Here is a 14,216-nt window from a genome sequence, read left to right as displayed (position 1 = left end):
AGATGTAACCTGCTAACTGGGCCTATGACACACTTTTTGTCCCTGCTGACTGCGTCCATTCGATTTCACCTGCCCCTTGTGTTGAGACGGAATCATTTACTAAGCACTGGCTGCATCATCCAAGATGGCACCAGCTTCCTTTTGCAGGATGTGCCCTTTTGCTAAACGCTGGCTGTGTCGATGTAAAATGCAGCCAGTGATTAGTAGAGGGGGTGGCACCAGCACAAGGGACAAGTCTCATCTTGGATTTTGAGCCAAAAGTTTTACTGACATCTGCCTCGCCCAGTAAAGACCATGCCCCTTAATAATGACCACGCCCTCTGAGATGTCCAAAGTAATGCTTAGTAAGAGCACGTACAGAGAATTATATTATATTAATTGTATATATATATATCGACTTCACGACCTTGTGCATGTCAGCTAATATGATCAGGCAAGGAGCAGGCTACTCCCGATCCCCATCGGCAGCCCCATGACGTGATCACGGGGTGTTGATGAGCTGCTATGACAGCAAGGGGTGAGCGTGGCATTTACAGGAGTTCAGCATTTCTGCTGTACAGAGCAGTGCTGAAGCACATGAACGTTTGGCTGAGTTTTTCATTCCTGTGTATGGATGAGTTGGAAGAGAAAACTGTTGGCCAGACAATCATATGGGCACTAGTGATGAGCGAGTACTAAAATGCTCGGGAGCTAGAGGCTCGGGCCGAGCATCTCAAAATACTCGTGTACTCGGCCCGAGCACCGAGCCCAATGTTATCCTATGGGAGACCCGAGTATTATTCTGAAATGACCCCCGGCAGCATGTAGAAACCATAAAACTGTAAATTAAAAAAAAAAACGTGCGTGTGTGTGTAAGCGTGCATATATATATACACGCGGAGTGGAGTGCGGGAGGGGCCGTAGCCGAGCGGGGAAGTGTCGGGCTAAAGGCACGGTCACGCTGTGCGGGCTGGCCAATCACTGCAATTCCACAACAGGGCTGTGGCATTGCAGTGGTCTGCCAGCCAATCCCTGCATAAGGGATGGCTGTAAAAAGAGCGCCAACATGAAGACCCCGAGTACAGCACGAGTATCGCGAGATTACTCGGTCCCCGCCGAGTAGCCCGAGTACATTGATACTCGTGCGAGTACCGAGTAGTAACAAGCATACTCGCTCATCACTAATGGGCACCTTATTAGTGGTTGCAGTAATAGTTGTTTTAGTGATTTATGCACTGGTACCAATATTATTGAGAACTGTAGTAGTAGAAGTATTTTGATAGTATTATGGGAGAAAAGAAACCATGGGCCAGCATTTTGGTCAGTATTTGGTAAGTCAAAACAATAGGTCCAAGAGACAAACAATATAAATCTTTCCATTATAGATTTTCTGTCTGTTGGTTTTGGCTTAAAAATACTGATCTAAGTCAAAATTATCCCCACCTTAATAAAAGTGACGGAATCAACATAATGTTATATCAGTTTATTCTGTTAGAAAGCATTTTAAATATAAATCTTATCAGAAGCACCAATAGCGCCAGAATTGGCACCTTGATGGAATACACTTATTCTTATTGGAAGGAAGCACCAGACTGTTGCGAATGCATAATTCATTTAGGGAAAGGATATGAAATGTCTAATAAATTGAATCTGTGAAAGTGTTTTCAGACTATCTTTGTATACTTTTGTTCAGGACTGAAGCATATGAATGATACCAAACTGAGTTTCACGTAACAGATCTAGCACTTAGTTTTTAATTTCCCTAAGAAACCTTACCTTGATAAGAATCCCCAGCTATAAATAATGCATGTGTATGCGCTCCCATTGAACAGATATGCCACTGCAACTTCTCTATTAAAAGGATCATTCATCAAATATCTCAACTCATTATGTAATCTGCCCGGTGTTCTTTATGTGATATGTTAAGTTGAAATGTGATAGGTGAAATATCTCTTTGACGCACATTGCAGGAAAATATTCAGAACACAAATGCACTCACGCGCACAGACTATACTCACATAAAATGTTCAAGGATTTTATCTAGAAAAAACAATAATGGCCCTTAGGACCTCCAAACTATTAAACATGGTGCTTTATTCCAAAGATACTTAGTAATCACAACATTTTTTATTATTTATCTTGGACAGCATTTTGTCCATAGCTGCAGTTGTGCCTTGTACTGCAGTTCAGCCCATTTCCGCCAATTTTTAAAATCATAGGTGTTAAAGGAGATGTGCAGAAGTAGAAGAAAGTGACCCCACGTATGTCCTAAAGTGAATAGGCCTGAGCTGCATTACAGTGCACAATTTATGGACAGCTGGTGCCCTGTTTTCAGATTAAAGCAGCCAATTTGCAGGCAAATGGCATTCCTCAGTGATTCAGCTCTGAGTATTGAGACTGTAATGTGTTTACTTGCAGTTAGAAGTTTGCCACTGTCCAGTTTCTTCAGTTACCACCATCTCCTCATTCTCCTGTGATTTTTTTTGCAGCTACTACTCTATAAGACCTGCTGGTTAACCCATCATTTGTTGTAAGCATCATAAACTGTTTTTAGAGTATATTCGCATTACATTCCAACTAGAGTTGAGCGCGGTTCTAGGTTCGAGGTTCTCCAGTTCTAGGCTCGAGTGATTTTGGGGGCTGTTCGAGATCGAACTAGAACTCGAGCTTTTTGCAAAAGCTTGATAGTTCTAGATACGTTCGAGAACGGTTCTAGCAGCAAAAAGCAGGGCTTTTTACAGCTACAGTGTGCAGGAGCCATCGCTGGCAGCCTGCCAGAAGCTGGTAACCAAGAAAAACATCGGGTATCCAACCAAAGCGCTTTGGTTAGTAACCCGATGTTTATCCTAGTTACGTGCAGGAAGCCCACACTTCCCCGCTCAGCTCGCGCCGCCCCCTCCTGCCTGCGGCATGTACACATACACACACACACACACACACACACATGGTCCCGCTCGGCTTACCTGCGGTGATGAAGTCCCGCCATCCCGACCTCAGCGCTGTCACTGTCCTCCATGGCCGCCGCTTGTCACATCACCTCTCGCTTCCGACCCAAGACTGACTAGCGGTGACGTCACGGGCCTCTCGCGATACTTGGTGTGAAGGCGCCGGTCATTGAACTCAGTGACAGGGGCTGTCAGTGTGCTGGAGATCAGCGCAGGTAATGTACCTCGCTGACAGCAGCACTTGTCATCCCCTGCAGTGACCTGGGCTGACCCATTGATGTTAGCTCAGATCACTGCACTGCTCTCCCAGCCAATGGGGAACATCCTGCTCTTCATTGACTGGGACAGTGTGGATCGTCATGGCAACCCCATTGGATTACACCAGACCTGGATTTGTTTTTCTTTCTAATAAATTGGTTAAAGAGGGAATGTTTTGGGGAGTGTTTTTTCAAATAAAAATGTGTTTGTCGTCTATTTTTTTTTATTACTGACTGGGTTGGTGATGTCGGGTATCTGATAGACGCCTGACCTCACCAACCCCAGGGCTTGATGCCAGGGGACATTACACATCTGGTATTAACCCCATATATTACCCCGTTTGCCACCGCACCAGGGCGCGGTATGAGCTGGGGAGAAGCACCAGGATTGGCGCATCTAATGGATGCGCCACTTCTGGGGCGGCTGCGGCCTGCTATTTTTAGGCTGGGGAGAGTCCAATAACCATGGACCTCCTTAGTCTGAGAATATCAGACCCCAGCTGTCTGCTTTACCTTGGCTGGTGATCCAATTTTGGGGGGACCCCTACGTGTTTTTTTTTTTTAATTATTTATTTAATTTAAAATAACAGCGTGGGGTGCCCTCGGTTTTGGATTACCAGCCAAGGTGAGGTTGCCAGCTGTGGCCTGCAGGCTGCAGCCGTCTGCTTTACCCTAGCTGGCTACAAAAATAGGGGGAACCCTACGTCATTTTTTTTTTTCATTTTTTTGGCTAAATACAAAGCTAAGCACCCCTTAGTGCCACATGAAAGGCACTAAAGGGTGCAAAATTACAAAATGCAGGAGAGTGGGACATTATGTGTCTTTCTGCTATTATAATGACAGAAAAGACTGATATGAAGTGCACAAGCACAAGAAAATCACCAGAGCGCTCTACGCTGTGAAAAGCAGTAGAAAATGGCACTGGAGTGAACATGTGACCGCCTCGTGTAGGATGAAGCTATGGATCCTGGGTAAATTTATGCATTTACCCTCATTCAGTTTTTTTGCAGTACACAAAAAAAACGGAAGGCACATGGATGACAAACAGATGACATACGGACCGTCTACGGAACGAAAACGGATGCCACACGGATGCACCCGTGAAAAAAACGGACTGTTTTTTGCAGACCACAAAAATGGATCGGTCGTGTTAATGTAGCCTTATTCTGATCTGCCGTTTATAAACAGCAGGCAGAAATAAGTGAATAACGCCCCCCAGCGTCAGAAAATCTCCGGGGTTTCAGGGCTAGCTGAGACCCTGGAGAGCATGATTCAGGACGGTTTTTCCGGTCCCCGCTCACGTGATCACAGGTATACAGCGTATACCGATTATCACGTTACACTAAATGACAGCGCCGGTAAAAAATTATTTATCTCCCATCTGGCATGAACAAACACTTCTCCACTTCTCCACTTCTCCACTTTTTCTCCACTTTTTCTCCACTTTTTCTCCACCTTTTCTCCACTTTTTCTCCACTTTTTCTCCACTTTTTCTCCATTTTTTCTCCATTTTTTCTCCACTTTTTCTCCATTATTTCTCCATTTTTTTCTCCACTTTTTCTCCATTTTTTCTCCACTTTTTCTCCACTTTTTCTCCACTTTTTCTCCATTTTTTCTTTACTTTTTCTACACTTTTTCTCCATTTTTTCTCCACTTTTTCTACACTTTTTCTCCACTTTTCCTCCATTTTTTCTCCACTTTTTCTCCACTTTTTCTCCATTTTTTCTCCACTTTTTCTCCATTATTTCTCCATTTTTTTCTCCACTTTTTCTCCATTTTTTCTCCACTTTTTCTACATTTTTTCTCCACTTTTTCTCCACTTTTTCTCCATTTTTTCTCCACTTTTTCTACATTTTTTCTCCACTTTTTCTCCACTTTTTCTCCACTTTTTCTCCATTTTTTTCTCCACTTTTTCTCCACTTTTTCTCCATTTTTTCTCCACTTTTTCTCCATTTTTTCTCCATTTTTTCTCCACTTTTTCTACACTTTTTCTCCACTTTTTCTCCATTTTTTCTCCACTTTTTCTCCACTTTTTCTCCACTTTTTCTCCACTGTTTCTCCATTTTTTCTCCACTTTTTCTCCACTTTTTCTACATTTTTTCTCCACTTTTTCTCCACTTTTTCTCCACTTTTTCTCCATTTTTTCTCCACTTTTCTACATTTTTTCTCCACTTTTTCTCCACTTTTTCTCCACTTTTTCTCCACTTTTTCTCCATTTTTTCTCCACTTTTTCTCTAATTTTTCTCCACTTTTTCTCCATTTTTTTCTCCACTTTTTCTACATTTTTTCTCCACTTTTTCTCCACTTTTTCTCCACTTTTTCTCCATTTTTTCTCCACTTTTTCTCCACTTTTTCTCCATTTTTTCTCCACTGTTTCTCCATTTTTTCTCCACTTTTTCTCCACTTTTTCTACATTTTTTCTCCACTTTTTCTCCACTTTTTCTCCACTTTTTCTCCACTTTTTCTCCACTTTTTCTCCATTTTTTCTCCACTGTTTCTCCATTTTTTCTCCACTTTTTCTCCACTTTTTCTCCACTTTTTCTCCGTTCTTTTTCTATGGTTGGTCTACCCATTAGCTATGCAATGCATAGTGTAGCTCTACACCTACTGCACATGTTACTTTATGATTGACATCTCTTTCGTACCAGAGCTGTCTAAGCCTACTCTGACCCCATATTTGTCATTACTATATTGTCCTTGTACTGTATTATGACATTTGTATCATGTGTTTCATTTCTTGCTGTGTTGCAATTTTTTTGCTGCATCCCAATTGTACCTCTACATTGTTCGAGTTTATGTTATTGTTCTCTCACTCTTATGTGATACTGATTATTGTCATTTTTCATGATTACATGCAGATAAGTCCAATCTGACGAAGGCTCAGGCCGAAACGTCATTTGTAACTTGTTTTGGACAAAAACATATATGCTTATGAAAAAAAATTTTTTCTTAATACGGACCAATAAAGAGTGATTTTGCATTACTATCCGTTGTGACTTACTGACTTAGTCTGGGAGATTTAGAGTGCCGAGGTTACTCACTAATTTTATCTATTATTACCTCTGAGCACCTATATACCAGTGAGCAGAGCTTCCTCTACAGTAGTTCTCCTGATTAGGCATGCCCTTACCTCATGAGCAGGGCATTGCAGCTTTGGTAGCAACCATTACGACATGGACTCTGCTGCTGTGAACCCGGGGAGAGTGAGTACAAATTCATTGCACCCACACTCCTCACATGAAGGGTCCGCACTCCTAGAAAATGGGGGATACGTTCCCTGAGTGTCTCCCCCCCATATTCTAAACGGTCCAGAGTCGTCGTGGGACCCCTTTATTTTTTTTCTTACAATAAATTGGTGAAAGAGGAAATGTTTTGGGGACTGTTTTTTCAAATAAATTTCTTTTGTCGATTTTTTGTTTTTGTTAGTACTGACAGTTTATGATGTTGGGTATCTAATAGACGCCATGACATCACAAACTGCTGGGCTTGATCTCAGGTGACTTTACAGCTAGTATCAACCCGATTTATTACCCCGTTTGCCACTGGACCAGGGCACGGGATGAGCTGGGGTGAAGCGCCAGGATTGGCGCATCTAGTGGATGCGCCACGTCTGGGGTGCCTGCGGCCTGCTATTTTTAGGCTGTGAAGGCCCAATAACTATGGACCTTCCCACCCTGAGAATACCAGACCACAGCTGTCCGCTTTACCTTGGCTGGTGATCCAATTTGGAGGGGACCCTACTTTTTTTGTGTAATTATTAATATTTATAAAATAATTATAAAAAAGGAGCCTGGGGGGACCTCCACATTGGATCCCCAACCACGGTAAAGCTGCCAGCTGTGGTTTTCAGGCTACAGACGTCTGCTTTACCCTAGCTGGCTATCAAAAATGGGGGGACCCAACGTCATTTTTTTTTAACTATTTTTTAAATAGAAAAAATTAATGGGCTTCCCTGTATTTTGATTGCCAACCAAGGTAACGACAGGCAGATGGGGGTGGCAACCCATAGCTGTCTGCTTTATCTGTGCTGAGAATCAAAAATACCGCGGAGCGCTATGTCATTTTTTTTAAAGATTTATTTTTACAGCACTGTGATGTCCAGCAATCAAAATACAGGGAAGCCCATTTTGTTTTTAGTTATTTAAATAAATAATTTAAAAAAATATATATGGGCTCCCGCTGCATTTTTTGTATTGCTAGCTAAGGGTAATCCAAGCAGCTACTGGCTGCTAACCCCCACTGCTTGGTGTTACCTTCACTGGCAATGGAAAATCCAGGGAAGCATTTTTTAATTTTTTGGCCAAAAAACTACAAAAAAAGGACGTGAGCTTCGCCATATTTTTGTATGCTAGCCAGGTATAGCAGGCAGGTGCTGGAAGAGTTGGATACAGCGCCAGAAGATGGCGCTTCTATAAAAGTGCCATTTTCTGAGGTGGCTGCAGACTGCAATTCGCAGCAGTGGGGCCCAGAAAGCTCAGGCCAACCTGTGCTGCGTATTCCAATCCCCAGCTGCCTAGATGTACCTGGCTGGACACAAAAATGGAGCGAAGCCTACGTCATTTGTTTTCTAATTATTTCATGAAATTCATGAAATAATAAAAAAAGGGCTTCCCTTTATTTTTGGTTCCCAGCCGGGTACAAATAGGCAACTGGGGGTTGGGGGCAGCCGTACCTGCCTGCTGTACCTGGCTAGCATACAAAAATATGGCGAAGCCCACATAATGTTTTCAGCAAAAAACTTCTGCATACAGTCCTGGATGGAGTATGCGGAGTATGCTGAGCCTTGTAGTTCTGCAGCTGCTGTGTGTCTGTATGGAGAAGAGCAGACAGCAGCTGCAGAACTACAAGGCTCAGCATACTCCATCCAGGACTGTATGCAGAAGTTTTTTGCCCACCAAAAAAATGAGGTGGGCTTCGCCATATTTTTGTATGCTAGCCAGGTACAGCATGCAGCCACGGGCTGCCTCCAACCCCCAGTTGCCTATTTGTACCCGGCTGGGAACCAAAAATATAGGGAAGCCCTTTTTTTTTTAATTATTTCACTTATTTCATGAAATAATTAAAAACAAATGACGTGGGCTTCACCCCATTTTTGTGTCCAGCCGGGTACAACTAGGCAGCTGGGGATTGGAATCCGCAGTACAGGTTAGCCCGAGGTTTCTGGGCGCCTCTGCTGCGAATTTTAGTCCGCAGCCATCCCAGAAAATGGCGCTCTCATAGAAGCGCCATCATCTGGCGCTGTATCCAACTCTTCCAACAGCCCTGGAGCCGGGTGGCTTGTTGGGTAATCATGAGTTAATACTGGCTTTGTTTTACTAGCCAGTATTAAGCCAGAGATTCTTAATGTCAGGCACGTTTGACCCGGCCATTAAGAATCTCCAATAAAGGGTTAAAAAAAAGACACCACACAGAGAAAAAATACTTTAATAGAAATAAATACACAGACACATTAGAGACTCCATCTTTATTACCCCCTGTCAGCCCAATAAATCCCCAATAAACCAGCGCTGATAAGAGGTTTTTAATAGAGGCTTAAATTCTAAGCAGCAATTTCAGCGTTCCAAGTGCCTTTAAATGAATTTGAAGAAACTGCACTTCAGGATTGTAGTGAGGATTGTAGTGAGGATGAGGTGCCCCAGCCCATTACTTGATGGGCTGGGGCACCTCATCCTCACTACAATCCTCCCTAGTGTAGTAGTAGTGACGATTGTAGTGAGGATGAGGTGCACCAGCCCATCATGGGCTGGGGCACCTCATCCTCACTACAATCCTCACTAGTGTAGTAGTAGTGACGATTGTAGTGAGGATGAGGTGCACCAGCCCATCATGGGCTGGGGCACCTCATCCTCACTACAATCCTCACTACAATCGGGAAGCAGCATGCAGCCTTCACTCCGTGAGTGATCAGTGCTGCTACCGGTAACAGCGGTAACGCTGACAGACGCGTTACCATAGCAACGGTGCTCCCGGAGCCGCGGTTAGCGGTGACGTCACCGCTAACTGCGTTGCTATGGCAACAGTGATCTCCGTTAATGACCGGCTGTGTCAGCCGGTCCCTAACGGAACGGGGAGTCGACCGTGTGCTAGAGCATATCGCCGGTACACGGCGATACACAAATGTGCACCGTGTACCGGAGAGATGCACTCGCAGGTCCTACATGACGTGTCATAGTCATGTGACCAGTCTGTAGCCAATGAGATAATAGCCACGTGACTGGTCACATGGCTATTTTGACGTCACGATAGGTCCTGCTTCTCTGCTGGCAGTGCCGGTCACCGGGAGGATTCAGCGATCATCGGATGGAATAGCGGCAGGAGACAGAGTGCAGGAGGGATTGCGGGGACCGGTAAGTGTTATGGCAATGTTTATTAACTGTTTGTGTACATTTATCATGCATTTTTATGTGTTTGTGATTGCCTCCCATTATAGCCTATTGGTTCTAGTTCGGTTCGTCGAACGTTCGACGAACCGAACTCGAACGGGAGCTCCGTTCGGCGAACCGACCTCGAGCCGAACCGCGACCGGTTCACTCATCTCTAATGCCAACATACTGTGGATTATACAACTTGCATATGAAACTTCAGAGACCTCTTTGGTAACCTATCATTTAGTGTTACTGTTACAGCTTCTTTCTCCACCACAATGACAGAAAGAATATATCTGCCCGAATAATCCAGCCAAGCACATTTACATGCAATTTATCTACAATTTATCTAATTTACCCTTGCATATGCAGGTAATTAGCATTTTTTAATATGGTAGGTTCCCTTTAAGGTTAGTCTATTTGACATACCAACCTAATTATAGCACTGATTACACATGTAGTTTTTGAATCATTTTTATATACAGTACATCTTGAGTTGAACACAAGAATGCTTACAAAACAAAGAAGTATTCTGGAAATGTTATTACAGTCTTCGACTATGCTCACACAAAACCTTAGACTGTAAAGCTGGTGCTAGAAAATTTGACAGTGAACTAGCTAAATAGATCTTGGAACTTTTTAGTGCCTGCTCCAGATTACCCAGTGAACCATATTTTTAGGTATTGCTAATTATTAGTGCCTGCTGCAAATTACCAAGTGAACCAAATTTCTAGATATTGTTACTTATTAGTGCCTGCTCCAAATTACCCAAAGAACCACATTTCTAGGTATTGTTACTTATTAGTGCCTGTTCAAAATTTGACAGTGAACTAGCGAAATAGATCTTGGAACTTTTTAGTGCCTGCTCCAAATTACCCAGTGAACCACATTTCTAAGTAATGCTAAATCTTAGTGCCTGCTCCAAATTACCCAATGAACCACATTTCCAGGTATTGTTACTTATTAGTGCCTGCTTTAAATTTGCTAGTGAACTAGCTGAATAGTTCTCGGCACTTTTTATTGCCTGCTCCAAATAACCTAGGGAACCACATTTCTGCATCTAAATATTGCACATCTGTGTCCCAGCTCCAAATTGCTATTTATGCATCTAAACAGTGCCACATCTGTGTTTCAGCTTCAAATTGCTATTTCTGCAATCAAATAGGGCCACATCGGTTTCCTCAGCTCCAAATTGCTATTTCTGCATCTAAATAGTGCTACACCTGTGTTCCAGCTCCAAATTGCTATTTCTGTATCAAAATATGGTCACAGATGTGTTCCAGCTCCAAATTGCTATTTCTATATCTAACCCTTAATGACCGTGGGCAGTAAAATTATGTCTTAAACGGTCATAGTGTAATCCCTGCTGGCTGCTGATATGTGCAGCTGGCATGTGTGCTTCTCAGGCACTAGTGGATCCGCTTTCTACCCGTGCCTGTTAACCCCCTTACATGGCTTTGTCAAAATGTGACAGTGCCATTTAAATGTTGATCGTGGTAAATCTTTACTCACCCAACTCCATCGGGGCGCAGTGACGTGATCACTGTGAGACGATGGTTGTCATGGTAGCACAAGGTCATGTGATGACTCCTGTAGCTAGCATGAGTCACTTCCTGTTTCACCCGGCTGAGTGCAGCCAGTGACAAGGTGAGTATTTCTAGTGATCAAGCTGTGTAGCTGTGATCAAAAGAAATGCACAAGCAATCAGATTGCTGATCCTTATAGTCCTCTAGGGCGACTAGTAAAATAAAAAAAAGTTTTAAAAATTAAAAAAAGAAAAAAAACTAAAAGTTCAAATCACCCCCCATTTGCCCCATTGAAAATTAAGAGGTTAAAAAATATACACATATTTGGTATTATTGTGTTCAGAAATGCCCGATCTATCAAAATATAAAATCAATTAATCTGATCAGTAAACAGCGTAGAGGCAAAAAAATTCCAAATGCCAAAATTACGTTTTTTTCGCCACAAATTTTGTGCAAAATACAATAACAGGCGATCAAAACATAGCATCTGTGAAAAAATGGTACCATTAGAATTGTCAGCTCAAGAGGCAAAAAATAAGTGAATGAGTCATAGATCCCGAAAAATTAGAACGTTATGGGTCGCAGAAAATGGCGCAAAAACTGAACCACTTTTTTGGACAAACTTCTAATTTTTTTTAACCCCCTTAGATAAAAGTAAACCTATACATGTCAGGTGAACTTTGTCTAAGTTTCTATATCTAGTTTCTATGAACTCGTACCGACCTGAGGAATCACACCTACACTTCAGTTTTACCATATAGTGAATACGGTGAATAAAATATATCAAAAACAATCATGTAATCACACTTTTTTTTACAATTTTTCCACACTTGGAATTTTTTTGTCATTTTCCAGTACACTATATGGTAAAACTTATGGTTTCATTTAAAAGTACAACTCATCCCGCAAAAAACAAGCCCTCATATGGCAAGAATTAAAATAAAAAAAGCTCTTGGAAGAAGGGAAGAAAAAAAATCCCTGAAAAACTGAAAATCGTCCGGGGTTGAAGAGGCTAAATATGGCCTTATTTGTGTCCTAGCTCCAAATTCCTGTTTCTGCATTTTAACAGGGCCACATCTCTGCTCCAGAAAATTGGCATTTAATTACCTAAATAGTGATTTTTAATTTAATGATAGGTGATTGACAGGTGCGGGACTAGGATTGTGAAACAGCTGCTTTAAAGAGGGAAAGTGTTTATCAAGCATGAGTGGGAAATCCTGAGGTCGTGGTGGAAGGGAGAATAAGCATGTTGTTCAAGGTGCATGTGGAGTAGGTGCTAAGCTTCTGAAAGCTCTACTGAGCAAACACCGGCTTGTCCTAGCTAAAGACAATTGACAACTTTTCTTACTGGATGGGCTACTCCACTCCCTTTCTTTGGCAGCCATACAGCTGTACGACTTATACAGTAGATGAAGGCCAGAAAGAGCATGTGCTACAGTGGATGGCAATTTCTGCATCAAGTGGCCTCTCTTTCTCTTCCTCCCCCTCAACTTCACACCCAGTACAGCCCGCAGAGGTAGAATCCGAATTACTTTTGTTTCCCACTGCATCACAACTGCCCAAATAGCTGTGGAGTCTGCAGAGCTTTCACACATTCTATTCTATGGGCATTAGACATCTGCGCCAAAGATTCCCAGGCTCAAGAAGAGGAAAAAAGGGAGGGGAAACGATCCAGCACAAGTCCTCCTTAGGTTAAAACATTCGAGTCTTTATTAGAACATCTTTAAAAACATAGTGAAGACCGAAAAATAGCTTGGGTGGTAAAGGTCCAATTCATGAGGGCTTTACGCGTTTCGGACTGACAATAAAACCAACTAGTCCTTAGTCATAACTTATGACTAAGGACTAGTTGGTTTTATTGTCAGTCCGAAACGCGTAAAGCCCTCATGAATTGGACCTTTACCACCCAAGCTATTTTTCGGTCTTCACTATGTTTTTAAAGATGTTCTAATAAAGACTCGAATGTTTTAACCTAAGGAGGACTTGTGCTGGATCGTTTCCCCTTCCTTTTTTCCATTCACATCTCTGCTACCGGTCAGGATAGACCGTGGGATCCCAGGCACCCGCAAGGCTGAACAGTCCGGGCAGCAGGTGAGCTGAAGACTTTATTATTCAAGAAGAGGAAAGCATCTGCACAGATGCTCAAAATCTTTGTCAGTTGGATCTAAAGGTCATTGCAGTGAGTTGCAGGTTGTATTGTGGCTAAGGGAAAAGGAAAATATTTAAATCATCTCCCATTGAGAGTGTGAAAGAGTGGACGTGTGTGAATTGTGTCTAAGGGTGGCTTTACACGCTGCGACATCGCTAGCCGATGCTAGCGATGGCGAGCATGATAGCACCCGCCCCTATCATTATCCCGATATGTGAAGATCGCTGCCGTAGCGAACATTATCGCTACGGCAGCGTCACACATACTTACCTGCTCGGCGACGTCGCTGTGACCGGCGAACCGCCTCCTTTCTAAGGGGGCGGTTCGCTCGGCGTCACAGCGACGTCACTAAGCGGCCGCCCAATCAAAGCGGAGGGGCGGAGATGAGCGGGACGAACATCCCGCCTACCTTCTTCCTTCCTCATTGCTGGCGTGTGGCAGGTAAGGAGAGGTTCCTCGTTCCTGCGGCGTCACACGTAGCGATGTGTGCTGCCGCAGGGACGAGGATCAACTTCGCCCAAGCGACAGCAGCGATAATTGGGAGAGGACCACCATGTCAACGAGGAGCGATTTTGGACATTTTTGCAATGATCCAAAATCGCTCCTATGAGTCACACACAACGAGATCGCTGACCCCAAAATCCGTGACCCCAACGAGATCGCTGTAGCGATCTCGTAGCGTGTAAAGCCCGCTTAAGGCCCCTTTCACATTGCTCTTTTACTTAAGTTTAGTGGTCCCGTCGGGGCATCAGTCCGAACCGCCCCTCCTCCACCCCGCAAAATGTGTTTCGGTTGCATGCGCCAACAGGGCCATTGACTATAATGGAGCAGACTCCGTTCGTGGGTGCTCTGTCTTGCACCATTTTTACACATATACATTTTCTGCAGGCGGACACCCAAACATAGTCGACTACAGTAATAAACCTTCTCTGCCTTCTCTATACGGAGTCTAGCTGTGTCTGACAGACAGCTCCACACTCATGCAACCGCATGAT

Source organism: Anomaloglossus baeobatrachus, chromosome 3 (genome assembly GCF_048569485.1).
Source record: "Anomaloglossus baeobatrachus isolate aAnoBae1 chromosome 3, aAnoBae1.hap1, whole genome shotgun sequence".
Lineage (NCBI taxonomy): Eukaryota > Metazoa > Chordata > Amphibia > Anura > Aromobatidae > Anomaloglossus > Anomaloglossus baeobatrachus.
This window is presented reverse-complemented; position numbering follows the sequence as displayed.